Raw genomic sequence first — 15,826 nt, forward strand, 5'->3', positions numbered from 1 at the left:
ATCTTTAGATCTACATGTGTGAGACCGATTGAAAAGTGCTGTTTGATCTTATTCTAACACATGTAATTTCAAAGCTTGTTAGGTGTTATAATGTACCGTAAATCCTTGAATAACACCTTGCTTAAATAAACGCCGGATCCAACAACCCTCTGCTTTATTATAAACGTCTGCATTATATGTAAACATCACTATATTAACTGTCCACGGGACATTCCGAAAGATATAAACGCCGGGCGTATATTCTAGGATTTACGGTATTAATATCGTGAAGTGTGATGCTAACCCAGTTCTGCATAAGTCTTAGGCCAGGAACACACTTTTATCGTTTGCGATTGTGTCTGCGTCTGCGATTGTAGAAAGGTCATGTATGCGTTTATATTTTGCGATTTTTAATACCACGTGACTGACTTCAAAATGGCGGCTGTTAATATGCTGATGGTGCTGGGAGAAGAGGAAGAAGAAGACATATCTCAACTATTACTGTGGTAACAGTTTGTAAAAGGCGACAACGTCCAGAATCTCTATTTGTTTTCCGTTCAGAGGAGGTCTTTCAACCAACTACAACAAAGCTTCCATGTGGACAGCTGCTGCTTCACCCTTACAAATTTTCGACTTTGTGCCATTTTCAAGTATGGCCTCTTACATGTGCTTTAAAAACTGCAAGGAGCATCAAAGTCACATGACTAACCACATGAAAAAATGTGTTATATTTAGATACGACCGCTGCCGCATTGGACGCGATGCGATTTAACTCTTCTTTAGATTGCATATATGGACTGACAGCTAAAAATGAAAGAAAGCCATAATGACACAGAATATAGAAGCCCTGCACCGCTATCCTGGGTTCGAACCCACTACGAACATGTTATAGAAAGAAGCAGAACTCAGGCCTTCAGATGCCACCCAACCGGAAACCATTTCTGCTATAGAAAGAAGAATTTGGTATGGCCGACGAGTGAAAGTATCTGAACTTTCTAGGGAATTCCAAATATCAGTTGGAACTGTTGGAACCATTATTCATGAGCATCTTGGTGTCTTGGTGTCCAAGGTATCTGCAAGATGGGTACCTAGAAACCTCAGAGCTCAAGATCGCCATCAGAGAACTGAAAGTTGTCGAGACCTCCTGGATCTCTTTACTGCTGATGAAGCCGGATTTCTTTCTCGTCTAGTGACAGGTGATGAAACAGATCTACCACTGGGACCCAGAAACTAAATTGGACTCGATGCAATGGAAGCACCCCAATTCTCCCCTCCGAGGAAGTTTCGCACTTAACCATCGGCTGGCAAAGTAATGGCCACCATATTTAGGGATGCAAGAGGCATATTACTGATTGATTAAATGCCACCAAAAACTACAATCAATGGACAGTATTATGCTAATGTAATGAAAGAATTGCGAAAATCTATTCGCCAGAAACGCCATGGGATGTTAACACGTGGTATTCTACTTTTGCATGACAATGCTCCGGTTCACAAGTAGGGATTTGCACAGGCCGCCATATGTGAATGTGGATTCAAACTGTTAAATCACCCATCCTACAGCTCAGACTTAGCCCCCCAGTGACTATTTCCTGTTCCGGCAAATGAAACTGCCCTACGTGGAAGACGCTTCCAGGATGACGAGGACGTAAAGGCTGCCACAGGGGCGTGGTTAGAGGGCCAATCTGTGGATTTCTATAAAAGTGGTATTAAAAGCTTGGAGGACAAATGGAATAAGTATATTGAGGTGAATGGAGATTATATTCAAAAATAAAAGTGCAAAAGATATTCTGCGACTTGGTCTTATATTGAAGTTGCAAAACTTATTGAACGCCCCTGGTATAACGAACTGTTTCTTGGTGCCGTCCATTTTCTGTTCAGATGTTGTACATATGCTTATAACGAACTACGGTTCTAACGAATTAAGATTAGTGGTCCCTTTGTGTTCGTTATAACCGTAGTTTACTGTAGATCGAAATTACTTAAATTTATGGTCAAACGGGTAATTAAAGTGTCAAATATATAGTATTGTAACACGATTCATGCAATGAAACAATCGTCACTATGATGCATGTATGGCTCATGACGGGATCCGTCATTCCTGTTGATTCATATATAGAATAACACCGAGTATAGCCTATTGGCAAACTTTAATAATGCATTAATTGGTTTACCTCTTTGTTAAAGAACAGACACCAATGCTCGTACTTCCATAATGTGCTTAACGCCGCTCTCGGTGATATTCCAGCTACATGATGGCGGTCTGAAAATAATCAGACAAACCACTAACTGAGATCATGTGCAACGTCTCGCGCCGCCGAGGTACGAACAGGGCGTGAACCAAGCCGCCGAGGCTGGCCACCCGATCCTCTTATAGGACAAGCCTGGTTAGCTGGGGGCCTATCCTAATCCGGGTTCCTCTCAGGGCGATACAAATACAGGCACTGCAACCCACGTGTAGATAACGAAACAGGAACATATAAATTCAAAACTTACATACCAATATGATGAGGAAACTACCCTTTCCGCGAAACAGGGCGATTTGAGGAAGAAATAAAGTACATGTACTTGCCTACTCGTACAGCACAATAACAAAGTATTTGTTTTGAAATGCCTTTACTAAGGATATACTTGATATTGGAAACACGTGTCCAAATGTGACTTAAATATTGTCTCGTGGAGAGCAAAAACGTATGGTGACAAAACAAATGGCCTCAGATTGTCAAATGTCACAGGTGCCATTGGTCGACGACGAGTAGATTAATCGTTGATCAAATCCAGTTCACGGTTGTCAAAAAATACACGTTTAAAAAGACCTGCCAGTATATTAGGAAAAAGAAGCATAACATATACTACTACTTCTACTACTACTACTACTACTAATACTAATACTAATACTACTAATACTACTAGACCCGTAAAGATCCGGGTTGGAACAGGTCAGCAAACCTGATCGGGTGGTCAGGTTCGTTGACTTGGTTGATGCATATCGTCATATAGCTGGCCATGCAATATTGCTGAATACGGCGTTAAACAACAAAGAAACAAACAAATCTACTACTACTACTACTACTACTACTACTTAATATTATTACAACAACAACTTCCAAGAACCCACAAGTGTAAAAGTCCTTGCAGTCGGTTTCGGTTTCGAGGGTTTTGTGTATTGCGTGCGTGTTGCTTGCTTGCGCGGCGATGCCAGGAAATATTATTCCATGCACAAACTCGTTGAGGGGTGATGGGGTCAAGGTCAAGGCTACTTGCAGTGGTGAAAGGCATCGCATGGTTTGAGCAGGCGGTCACTGATCAGTCTTCACAATCTAGTGTATCATAGGACACCTTCTATCTAATGTACCCTGATACGCCTACTATCTAGTGTGTCGTAAGACGCCTACTATTTAGTGTACCGTGACACGCCTACTATATCTAGTATAACATGACACGCCTACTATCTAGTGTAACATGACACGCCTACTAACTAGTGTATCGTGAAACGCCTAGTATCTAGTGTTACATGACACGCCTACTATCTAGTGTATCGTGACACGCCTACTATCTAGGGTTACAAGACCCGCCTACTATCTAGTGTATCATGACACGCCTACTATCTAGTGTAACATGACACACCTACTATCTAGTGTTACATGACACGCCTACTATCTGGTGTATCATAAGACGCCTACTATCTAGTGTGGCGTGACACGCCTACTATCTAACGTTACATGCCACGCCTACTATCAGGTGTATCGTAAGACGTCTACTATCTAGTGTATCATGACACGCCTACTATCTGGTGTATCATAAGACGCCTACTATCTAGTGTGGCGTGACACGCCTACTATCTAACGTTACATGCCACGACTACTATCTGGTGTATCGTAAGACGTCTACTATCTAATGTAACATTGCACGCCTACTATCTAGTGTATCATAAGACGCCGACTTTCTAGTGTGGCGTGACACGCCTACTATCTGGTGTATCGTGACACGCCTAATGTCTGGTGTATCGTAAGACGCCTACTATCTAGTGTAACACGACACGCCTACTATCTAGTGTATCATGACACGCCTACTATCTGGTGTATCGTAAGACGCTTACTATCTAGTGTAACACGACACGCCTACTATATCTGGTGTATCATAAGACGCCTACTATCTAGTGTAACATGACACGCCTACTATCAGGTGTATCGTGACACGCCTACTATCTAGTGCATCGTGACACGCCTACTAACTAGTGTATCATGACACGCCTCCTATCTAGTGCATCGTGACACCCCTCCTATCTAGTGTAACGTGACACGCTTACTATCAAGTGCATTGTGACACGCCTACTAACTAGTGTTGTCATGACATGCCTACTATCTAGTGCATCGTGACACGACTACTATCTGGTGTATCGTAAGACGTCTACTATCTAGTGTAACATTGCACGCCTACTATCTAGTGTATCATGACACGCCTACTATCTAGTGTATCATCAGACGCCGACTTTCTAGTGTGGCGTGACACGCCTACTATCTGGTGTATCGTGACACGCCTACTATCTAGTGTCTTATGACACGCCTACTATCTGGTGTATCGTAAGACGCCTACTTTCTAGTTTAACACAACACGCCTACTATCTAGTGTATCATGACACGCCTACTATCTAGTGTCTTATGACACGCCTACTATCTGGTGTATCATAAGACGCCTACTATCTAGTGTAACACGACACGCCTACTATCTAGTGTATCATGACACGCCTACTATCTAGTGTCTTATGACACGCCTACTATCTGGTGTATCATAAGACGCTTACTATCTAGTGTATCATGACACGCCTACTATCTAGTGTATCGTGACACGCCTACTATCTAGTGTCTTATGACACGCCTACTATCTGGTGTATCATAAGACGCCTACTATCTAGTGTAACACGACACGCCTACTATCTAGTGTATCATGACACGCCTACTATCTGGTGTATCGTAAGACGCTTACTATCTAGTGTAACACGACACGCCTACTATCTGGTGTATCATAAGACGCCTACTATCTAGTGTGGCGTGACACGCCTACTATCTAACGTTACATGCCACGCCTACTATCAGGTGTATCGTAAGACGTCTACTATCTAGTGTATCATGACACGCCTACTATCTGGTGTATCATAAGACGCCTACTATCTAGTGTGGCGTGACACGCCTACTATCTAACGTTACATGCCACGACTACTATCTGGTGTATCGTAAGACGTCTACTATCTAATGTAACATTGCACGCCTACTATCTAGTGTATCATAAGACGCCGACTTTCTAGTGTGGCGTGACACGCCTACTATCTGGTGTATCGTGACACGCCTAATGTCTGGTGTATCGTAAGACGCCTACTATCTAGTGTAACACGACACGCCTACTATCTAGTGTATCATGACACGCCTACTATCTGGTGTATCGTAAGACGCTTACTATCTAGTGTAACACGACACGCCTACTATATCTGGTGTATCATAAGACGCCTACTATCTAGTGTAACATGACACGCCTACTATCAGGTGTATCGTGACACGCCTACTATCTAGTGCATCGTGACACGCCTACTAACTAGTGTATCATGACACGCCTCCTATCTAGTGCATCGTGACACCCCTCCTATCTAGTGTAACGTGACACGCTTACTATCAAGTGCATTGTGACACGCCTACTAACTAGTGTTGTCATGACATGCCTACTATCTAGTGCATCGTGACACGACTACTATCTGGTGTATCGTAAGACGTCTACTATCTAGTGTAACATTGCACGCCTACTATCTAGTGTATCATGACACGCCTACTATCTAGTGTATCATCAGACGCCGACTTTCTAGTGTGGCGTGACACGCCTACTATCTGGTGTATCGTGACACGCCTACTATCTAGTGTCTTATGACACGCCTACTATCTGGTGTATCGTAAGACGCCTACTTTCTAGTTTAACACAACACGCCTACTATCTAGTGTATCATGACACGCCTACTATCTAGTGTCTTATGACACGCCTACTATCTGGTGTATCATAAGACGCCTACTATCTAGTGTAACACGACACGCCTACTATCTAGTGTATCATGACACGCCTACTATCTAGTGTCTTATGACACGCCTACTATCTGGTGTATCATAAGACGCCTACTATCTAGTGTATCATGACACGCCTACTATCTAGTGTATCGTGACACGCCTACTATCTAGTGTCTTATGACACGCCTACTATCTGGTGTATCATAAGACGCCTACTATCTAGTGTAACACGACACGCCTACTATCTAGTGTATCATGACACGCCTACTATCTGGTGTATCGTAAGACGCTTACTATCTAGTGTAACACGACACGCCTACTATCTGGTGTATCATAAGACGCCTACTATCTAGTGTGGCGTGACACGCCTACTATCTAACGTTACATGCCACGCCTACTATCAGGTGTATCGTAAGACGTCTACTATCTAGTGTATCATGACACGCCTACTATCTGGTGTATCATAAGACGCCTACTATCTAGTGTGGCGTGACACGCCTACTATCTAACGTTACATGCCACGACTACTATCTGGTGTATCGTAAGACGTCTACTATCTAATGTAACATTGCACGCCTACTATCTAGTGTATCATAAGACGCCGACTTTCTAGTGTGGCGTGACACGCCTACTATCTGGTGTATCGTGACACGCCTAATGTCTGGTGTATCGTAAGACGCCTACTATCTAGTGTAACACGACACGCCTACTATCTAGTGTATCATGACACGCCTACTATCTGGTGTATCGTAAGACGCTTACTATCTAGTGTAACACGACACGCCTACTATATCTGGTGTATCATAAGACGCCTACTATCTAGTGTAACATGACACGCCTACTATCAGGTGTATCGTGACACGCCTACTATCTAGTGCATCGTGACACGCCTACTAACTAGTGTATCATGACACGCCTCCTATCTAGTGCATCGTGACACCCCTCCTATCTAGTGTAACGTGACACGCTTACTATCAAGTGCATTGTGACACGCCTACTAACTAGTGTTGTCATGACATGCCTACTATCTAGTGCATCGTGACACGACTACTATCTGGTGTATCGTAAGACGTCTACTATCTAGTGTAACATTGCACGCCTACTATCTAGTGTATCATGACACGCCTACTATCTAGTGTATCATCAGACGCCGACTTTCTAGTGTGGCGTGACACGCCTACTATCTGGTGTATCGTGACACGCCTACTATCTAGTGTCTTATGACACGCCTACTATCTGGTGTATCGTAAGACGCCTACTTTCTAGTTTAACACAACACGCCTACTATCTAGTGTATCATGACACGCCTACTATCTAGTGTCTTATGACACGCCTACTATCTGGTGTATCATAAGACGCCTACTATCTAGTGTAACACGACACGCCTACTATCTAGTGTATCATGACACGCCTACTATCTAGTGTCTTATGACACGCCTACTATCTGGTGTATCATAAGACGCCTACTATCTAGTGTATCATGACACGCCTACTATCTAGTGTATCGTGACACGCCTACTATCTAGTGTCTTATGACACGCCTACTATCTGGTGTATCATAAGACGCCTACTATCTAGTGTAACACGACACGCCTACTATCTAGTGTATCATGACACGCCTACTATCTGGTGTATCGTAAGACGCTTACTATCTAGTGTAACACGACACGCCTACTATCTGGTGTATCATAAGACGCCTACTATCTAGTGTATCATGACACGCCTACTATCAGGTGTATCATGACACGCCTACTATCTAGTGCATCGTGACACGCCTACTAACTAGTGTATCGTGACATGCCTCCTATCTAGTGCATCGTGACACCCCTCATATCTAGTGTAACGTGACACGCCTACTATCAAGTGCATTGTGACACGCCTACTAACTAGTGTGTCGTGACATGCCTACTATCTAGTGCATCGTGACACGACTACTAACTAGTGTGTGATGACACGCCTCCTATCTAGTGCATCGTGACACCCCTCATATCTAGTGTGTCGTGACACGCCTACTATCTAGTGCATCGTGACACGCCACCTATCTAGTGCATGGTGACACGCCTACTATCTAGTGCATCGTGACACGACTACTAACTAGTGTGTCATGACACGCCTCCTATTTAGTGCATCGTGACACCCCTCATATCTAGTGTGTCGTGACACGCCTACTATCTAGTGCATCGTGACTCGCCACCTATCTAGTGCATGGTGACACGCCTACTATCTAATGCATCGAGACACGCCTACTAACTAGTGTGTCGTGACACGCCTCCTATCTAGTGCATCGTGACACACCTACTATCTAGTGCATCGTGACACGCCTACTATCTACTGTATCGTGACACGCCTACTATCTAGAGTACCATGGCACGCCTACTATCTAGTGTAACATGACACGCCTACTATCTGGTGTATCGTAAGACGCCTACTATCTAGTGTGTCGTGAAACGCCTACTATCTAGTGTATCGTGACACGCCTACTATCTAGTGCATCGTGACACGCCTACTATCTAGTGTATCGTGACACGCCTACTATCTAGTGTATCATGACACGTCTACTATCTAGTGTATCGTGACACGCCTACTATCTAGTGTATCATGACCCGCCTACTATCTGGTGTATCGTGACACGCCTACTGTCTCGGGTATCGTGACACGCCTACTATCTACTGTATCATGACACACCTACTATCTAGTGTGTCGTAAGACGCCTACTATCCAGTGTGTCGTGACACGCCTACTATCTGGTGTAACATGACACACCTACTATCTCGTGTATCCTGACATACCTACTAGCTAGTGCATCGCGACACGCCTACTATCTACTGTATCATGACAGTCCTCCTATCTAGTGCATCGTGACACGCCAACTAGCTTAGTGTGCCGTGACACCCCTACTTTAGCTAGGGATGCCATGTCACATACAGTCATGATAGAAAACTTAATGCTTAATGATTGCACCTGATAGTGAAACATGATCAACAATGTGTTCAAGATATATATATATCTATATATATATATATATATATATATATATATATATAGATAGATAGATAGATATATAGATATATATAAATATATATATATATAGATATATATATAATATATGTGGCTATATATGTGGATAACAATGTCATCGAGCCGTCGTCACGTATAGTAACTAACTTCTTTTTCTGGTCCAGGGTTCAGCTCCAAAAATCGAACTTCCTTAGACTTAAGAAAATAGTTGCCAGAGAAATACGCACACCAGCCGTGAGTTCCTTGCAGGAATACTTAAAAAATCTTCTGATGAAAGTACTATCATAAATATGTGTAATAACACTTCATATGACCCATCGTTTCATATTACACACTGACAATGCAAACCCATACGGTGATTGTTTCCACCAGCCCATTGATTGGAGGAACACCTGTGAACGAATTGCCTCTGTTTGTGAAGAGTAGATTACACACCTGGACACGGGGATGCTGTCAAAGCGGTTTGGTCCGGTATGTCGGACACAGCACCATGTTCAGCTGAAGCGTCCCGACACTCGGTCACAGCACTGAAACTACCCTTGTTCGCTTGCAGAATGACTTACTGGGTGCTATTGACACGGATGGAGCGTCTGTTTTAGTTTTGATTGACCTATCCGCCGCGTTTGACACTGTAGATCAGAAAATCCTATACTTAATACCCTAGAGTGTGAGTGAGTTGGGTTTAACAGTATTCCAGTTATATCGCGGCGTGTCAGCTTAATGTGGGAGGAAAGCCCGAAGTGATGCAGGTCTCAGACGTTTACCACTTCGGTGAAACCCACGAGCACGGGTATGGTGCTGACAAACCTAGAAACATAATCGGGGCCAACCGGGATTCGAACCCACAATCATAGGTTTCTGGCGTGCCCAAGGGACGCAACTCTGCACAGCGAATCGCGGCGCCTTAGACGACTGGGCCACCCGTGCCCCCCTTAATACCCTAGAGGAGAGGATTGGTGTTGTTGATATTGTACTACAGTAGATCAAATATAATATATCAGACCGACGCCAGTCCGTGTATATGTTACAGTTAAAACGTATAATCAGTTATTATGTATAATACCTGAATTTTGTCAGGTACTATGTATAATAACTCAGCGAATCAGGGTTTACACCTGATGCCTGAAAATTTCATAATAATTTGACAAAATAACTGATAGTTTGAACTGTAACATATATTTATGGAACAATTTCAGAGAAGCTAGAACTTCAGTACGGTGTTCCTCAATGATCGGTCTTAGGTCCCATTCTATTTATGAAATAGACGTCACGACTTGGCGCTATTGCCAGATCATAACAGCCGATGACACCAGATCTACTTGGATTTTCATTGATTCTTAACCTTCATCTCCCATATCTGCCAACGAAGCAGCGAAGTGACATCAAAACAAGGATGCCTGCTCATGTCCCCGAGTCAAAACAATAAGGCGGAATTTCTATTATTTTTGTTCACACACGACAAGGCACAAAGTTCCATCCTTACAACTGGCTATAGATGGCTGTATTATCTGCCCAAGGGATGATGCTCACAATATGGGTGTCATATGTGTCTCTACAATGAGCCTGGAGGAACACATCAACAACATCTGTAAAACTGCAAATTAGCAGTTACGAAACATCAGCCTCATCACGACGTATAACAAATCAACTGCAGCATCTCTAACCCAAGCATGTGTGACCCCTAGGGTAGATTATTGCAATGCTTTGCTCTACAGACTTCCAGAATATCTAAGCAAGCACACGAAGGTCCAGAATTCGTCAGCAAGAGTAGTGAGTGGGTATGGTTTTACGCCGCCTTTAGCAATATTTCCAGCAATATCACGGCGGGGGACACCAGAAATGGACTTCACACATTGTACCCATGTCGGGAATCGAACCCGGGTCTTCGGCGTGACGAGCGAACGCTTTAACCACTAGGCTACCCGACCGCCCGGCAGCAAGAGTAATCACACGAACTATAAAGTAGAAACACATAACCCCGGTTCTGAAGGAAACGCCAGCAAATCCACATGCAGTGTGGTATTTCAGTGACAACATCAACGCCGCTTTGGGCAGTGATTCACTTATATCGCGGCGTGTCAGCTTAAAATAGAAGGAAGGTGACACAGGTCTTGTCTGTGGTTTATGTGTCACTTCGGTGAAATGCGTGGGTGTGGTGATGATACATTAAGGGTCATAATTGGAGAGAAGCAGGAATTATAACACGCGATAGCGGATCCTGACACGGGAAAGGGCGCAACTCTGAATGTGGTCTTACAGTTGGGTTTAAGGCAGGGGTTTAAGCCCCCTCGTTAAATAGCACACGGGCTTGAAAACGGGAAAGTAAAACGCTTTTAAGCCCATGGGCTTAAATTAGAATGAAAAGAAATGGTTCGCTTAAATATGGCTAATCTGCAGCAATGTTGCACCTTTGGATTGGTTGGTTGTTTAACGCCGCACTCATCAATATTCCAGCTATATGACTGCGGTCTGTAAATAATCGAGTCTGGATCAGACAATCCAGTGATTAATATCATGAGCATCGACCCACGCAATTGGGATCGATGACATGCATCAACCAAGTCAGCGAGCCTGACCACCCGATCCCGTCAGTCGCCTTTTACGACAAGCATAGTCACCTTTTACGGCAAGCATGGGTTGCTGAAGACCTATTCTACCCCGGAATCTTCACGGGTCTGCGCCTTAGGAACTGTGGGGGGTTTTCACAGTTACAAGACACATTGGACCCCAAACGTTGGTGATAGTCTGGATACTCAGTGTGACATTTTAAACGCATGTGACAGACACTCATCAATCAATCTTTATTTCAAGTACTGAAAAGGCCATAGGCCTATAGTACATATACACATACAGTAGCAATAGGTACAATAGGAACTACATATATCGTAACTAAATATCACATCTATAATGCAGAGGATCTGATGTTCATTGCATGGTATATATACATTGCAAGATATTTTGTGACTGTTTCATTTTGAGATGACATGAGGATATAAAATCTGTCTATTCTAGGATTCAGATAAAAATATGTATGCATGTATTCTTTTCTGATATTTGCATACAATGGACAGACTAGCAAAAAATGGTATTCATCTTCTATCTCTTGGCAAGTACAATATTTACACAATCTGTTTTCCATTGATATTGCTAAATGTCTACCTTTTTCTATTAGAAGGTCATGAGAACTCCATCTGAAACGGAATAGTGCTGTTCGGAATTTCTTAACATTTATGTCCAAAAGATATTTTTTCAGTAAGAATGGATGATTTAAAACAGGTGTAATGATTCATTTCTTTTAGCCTTTGTCTTAAATTATATACGAAACGATCTGGTACTGTTACATGTTGCTCTCTCCAAATGTAATCACACCCACAAGATTCCAGTATCTTTTTGACACCTGAGGCCCAGTTATTTTTACCTATGCTATCGTAAAGAATCATCATGTTATAGCATTTCTTTGGCAATCTGGTACTTGGCATTTTAAGCAATTTTATCTAGTATTTTATTATTTTTATGTAACTAAATACATGCATAGGGTATATAACACAAACACTCATCACAGCGATATTGGTTTGAGTTACTTTTTGGCATTGCAACTTTGAACGTGTTTTTGACGCATAATGTTCAAGAAGAAAAAGAAAATCATGTCTTGTTAACGTATTGCTCTGAGACTCTCATTCCACTTGTGACTATTGTGTCAATAAACTTGGAATGTTCTTTCTTCCTATCATGTTTTAGTCCTTTTTCGTTTTTAGCCCGGGGCTTAGCTTTGGATAAAATCAATGTTACTCATTTGAAATAGGCAAAATCCGTAATTAAGTCCTGGGCTTAAAAACGTGCAATATCCAGGCGGGAATTTACAGACTTCACTGCAAACAGCAGCCATGTGGGGAATAACACGTAGCTCTCGGTGAATGGCGAACACTTATGCATCAAAGCTACCAGTCCAGTTCTTCCAGTAACAATGGTATCAGGCATGAATATATTTTTGATTGACAAAATTGAACATTTCTGTAAATTTCTAAGCCATAAGTAGACAATTGTAGTAACAATTATCAGCCATCATGAAATTCGGCAGCCATATTTTTTCCACAAATAAGCATCAATAGTTTCATGCGTGTATCACCAATTTCTGACCGCCTCCGTGGTTTAGTGGAACGAGCGCCTGGCAGGAGAGCATCAGTCTAATGCAAGCTCACATACATGAACGCACGCGTGCACACACACACACACACACACACACACACACACACACACACACACGTCGCTGTATAGAGGTGCAATAATCTTGAACTTCACCTCATGAACCTTAAGCAATGCCCGACACTTTGGCACTCCATTACCATCAGTTCGTCCAATGCATGTGTTGTTGAGTGCGGAGGCGCAGGTACTTCTCCACAGTCCGCGCCATCTATAACTGGAGGGTCGTCCATCTACCTGTCAGGTTGTCAGAACAGTACAGACTAGTACTTTATTTCGCTCAGACCTCGGATCTCGGCATATGAAGAACAAACAGCGAGGACATAGGCGGACACAGGGAGAGCCGGAAGGTTAAATGTTTCATGATGATAACGGCAAATGTACAAAACTTCTTTTTGACAGATATTTTTAAACACTTGAATAATTCTTTGCCCTTCAACCATATGATTGATTTAATATTTACATGTATATACAATGACGAACATTGTTAAAAGATTACTTACAAAATACAATGGCATTCATCACCAACATCTACATATGCTTATTGACCAATAATCACTTATTGTATTAGCGTGTTATTTAGGCTTCCTGTTTCAGCTGGCACGTGGTGACGGGATGTTCGAAAAATAGTAGTTGAAAGGCTTGCGGGAAGGGGATAATTAAATATCTAAATATGTTTCAAGCTTATTGTCAATTTTAAAGCTACCCCCTCGCCACTCACCCTCCTCCGCTCGGCGCAATTAAAGAAGTGGCGATGTGGTAGTCTACTGGTGAAAGCGTTCGCTCGTCACAACGAAGACCTGGGTTCGATTCCCAACATGGTTACAATGTTTGAATCCCAAATCTGGTGTCCCCCGCCGTGACATTATTGGAATATTGCTAAAAGCGGGGTAAGAACCATACTCACTAGTAATCTCAATTAAATCAGATCTTAGTTCTCGCTACCGCTAAACAAAGATCTAAGGACATCCCATTACGGGTCACGTCAGACCGACCTTGCGCGAACTTTGACCGACCAATGGAATGACCAATCAGAAGGCATCTTTCTCGTGTTTTACGGCACTAATTTCAAATTGGCGACTACGCTTCGAAACATATTTTGACAAATTCTCGATTACAAATTTGAAACCTGAACAAAAGAACATTCTGGGATGGCTAATAGATGGTCTAGATTGTATGGATTCAGTCGTTAAACCTGTAACTATCGTTCGGAGTTAAAGTTTTCGAGGTTGCATGATTAGACATCACATTCCGACTGTCACTTTCACAATCTGGTAAGCGATGCTCTGATTGGTCGGATGAAAGGTCGTTCTGACGTGACCCCTAATGGGAAGTCCTCAGATCTTTGTTTAGCGGTAGCGAGAACTGAGATTGTACTCACTAGTTACTTCAGCCATCATGGCTCCCGATGCTCTTCTGTGTAAACCATGCTGTGACACTTTTGCAGAAACAATGGTGAAAAGTACGTTATTCCGCTGTCACAACCATCACAGCTATCTACTTGACGGCGCCCTGTGTCACGGAACCTATAGACAAGATGAACTAGTGGTTGATGGCATGAGCACACGTCCCTGTCATCCGTTCACATGTGATAACCACTCGCCGTGGTGTTACAAGCACATACATACGTGGTGTTGGCGACTTGTTCTGACCCATTGAAGACAGGTAGAAAAGCATTGGGTAACCAGCTTCATACCCGGAATCTCTGAGCGAGTATTTAGAAACTCAGAAACCTCAACACCCATAACATAAGTGCTATTGAAGGTCACACGACAGGTATATGGTTGTCATAAATGAGGTTTAAAGTACACAAGAGGAGCATGAAATGGTTCTCCTGATTCTAGGTCATCGGCTGTTCTACAGGTCCGGGGATGTTTCAGTATAGAACAATGTATGTACTCACACAGACATTCTGGTATAACGACTGAAAACACGATGAATCATTTAACTTCTGCGTGAAATCATACTACAGGGTGATTTGTGAGCATGGATGAACAGTTTATGGTTCTCTACGAAGCAAATATGGAACTAGATTTGACAAGGCTTTCTAATAAATCCGTGTCTCTGTGCGAACTCGTGTCGCTGGGTTAATTCATAATGGCGTTGTGAATGTCAGCTTGTGGGGTCATCTATAATTGCATGCAATACGTTTGCAACGGAATCCTAAATGAAAATTGAAAAAAGCATAACACTGTAAGACAGGGAACGGCTGTTGTATATCAAATAACTTCATGTACATTGAGATTATCAGCCGAGTATTTCCTTATCTGCACACTCTTCAAAAAAAGAAACAAAGTTGCGCTGAACTCCGTATCTCGTGTGACTGTCCCGGGCAGCAATCACGGCTCTGCATCTCCTCGGTTGACTGGATAAGTGTAGGAATTCTGTAATGCGGAATTCTGCGCCATTCTGTTTGAAATGCGTTGGCCAGTTGTGGGAGTGTCTGCGGCGTGTTCTGACGTTGACGTACACGTCGATCGAATTCATCCATGAGGTGTTCGATTGGGTTGAGATCTGGAGATGTCGACGGTCAGGGCAAGTCGTTGATGATGGCTTTATGAAGGTAGTCTACCGTGACTCGA

Source organism: Haliotis rufescens, unplaced genomic scaffold (genome assembly GCF_023055435.1).
Source record: "Haliotis rufescens isolate VD_foot unplaced genomic scaffold, xgHalRufe1.0.p SCAF_4, whole genome shotgun sequence".
Lineage (NCBI taxonomy): Eukaryota > Metazoa > Mollusca > Gastropoda > Lepetellida > Haliotidae > Haliotis > Haliotis rufescens.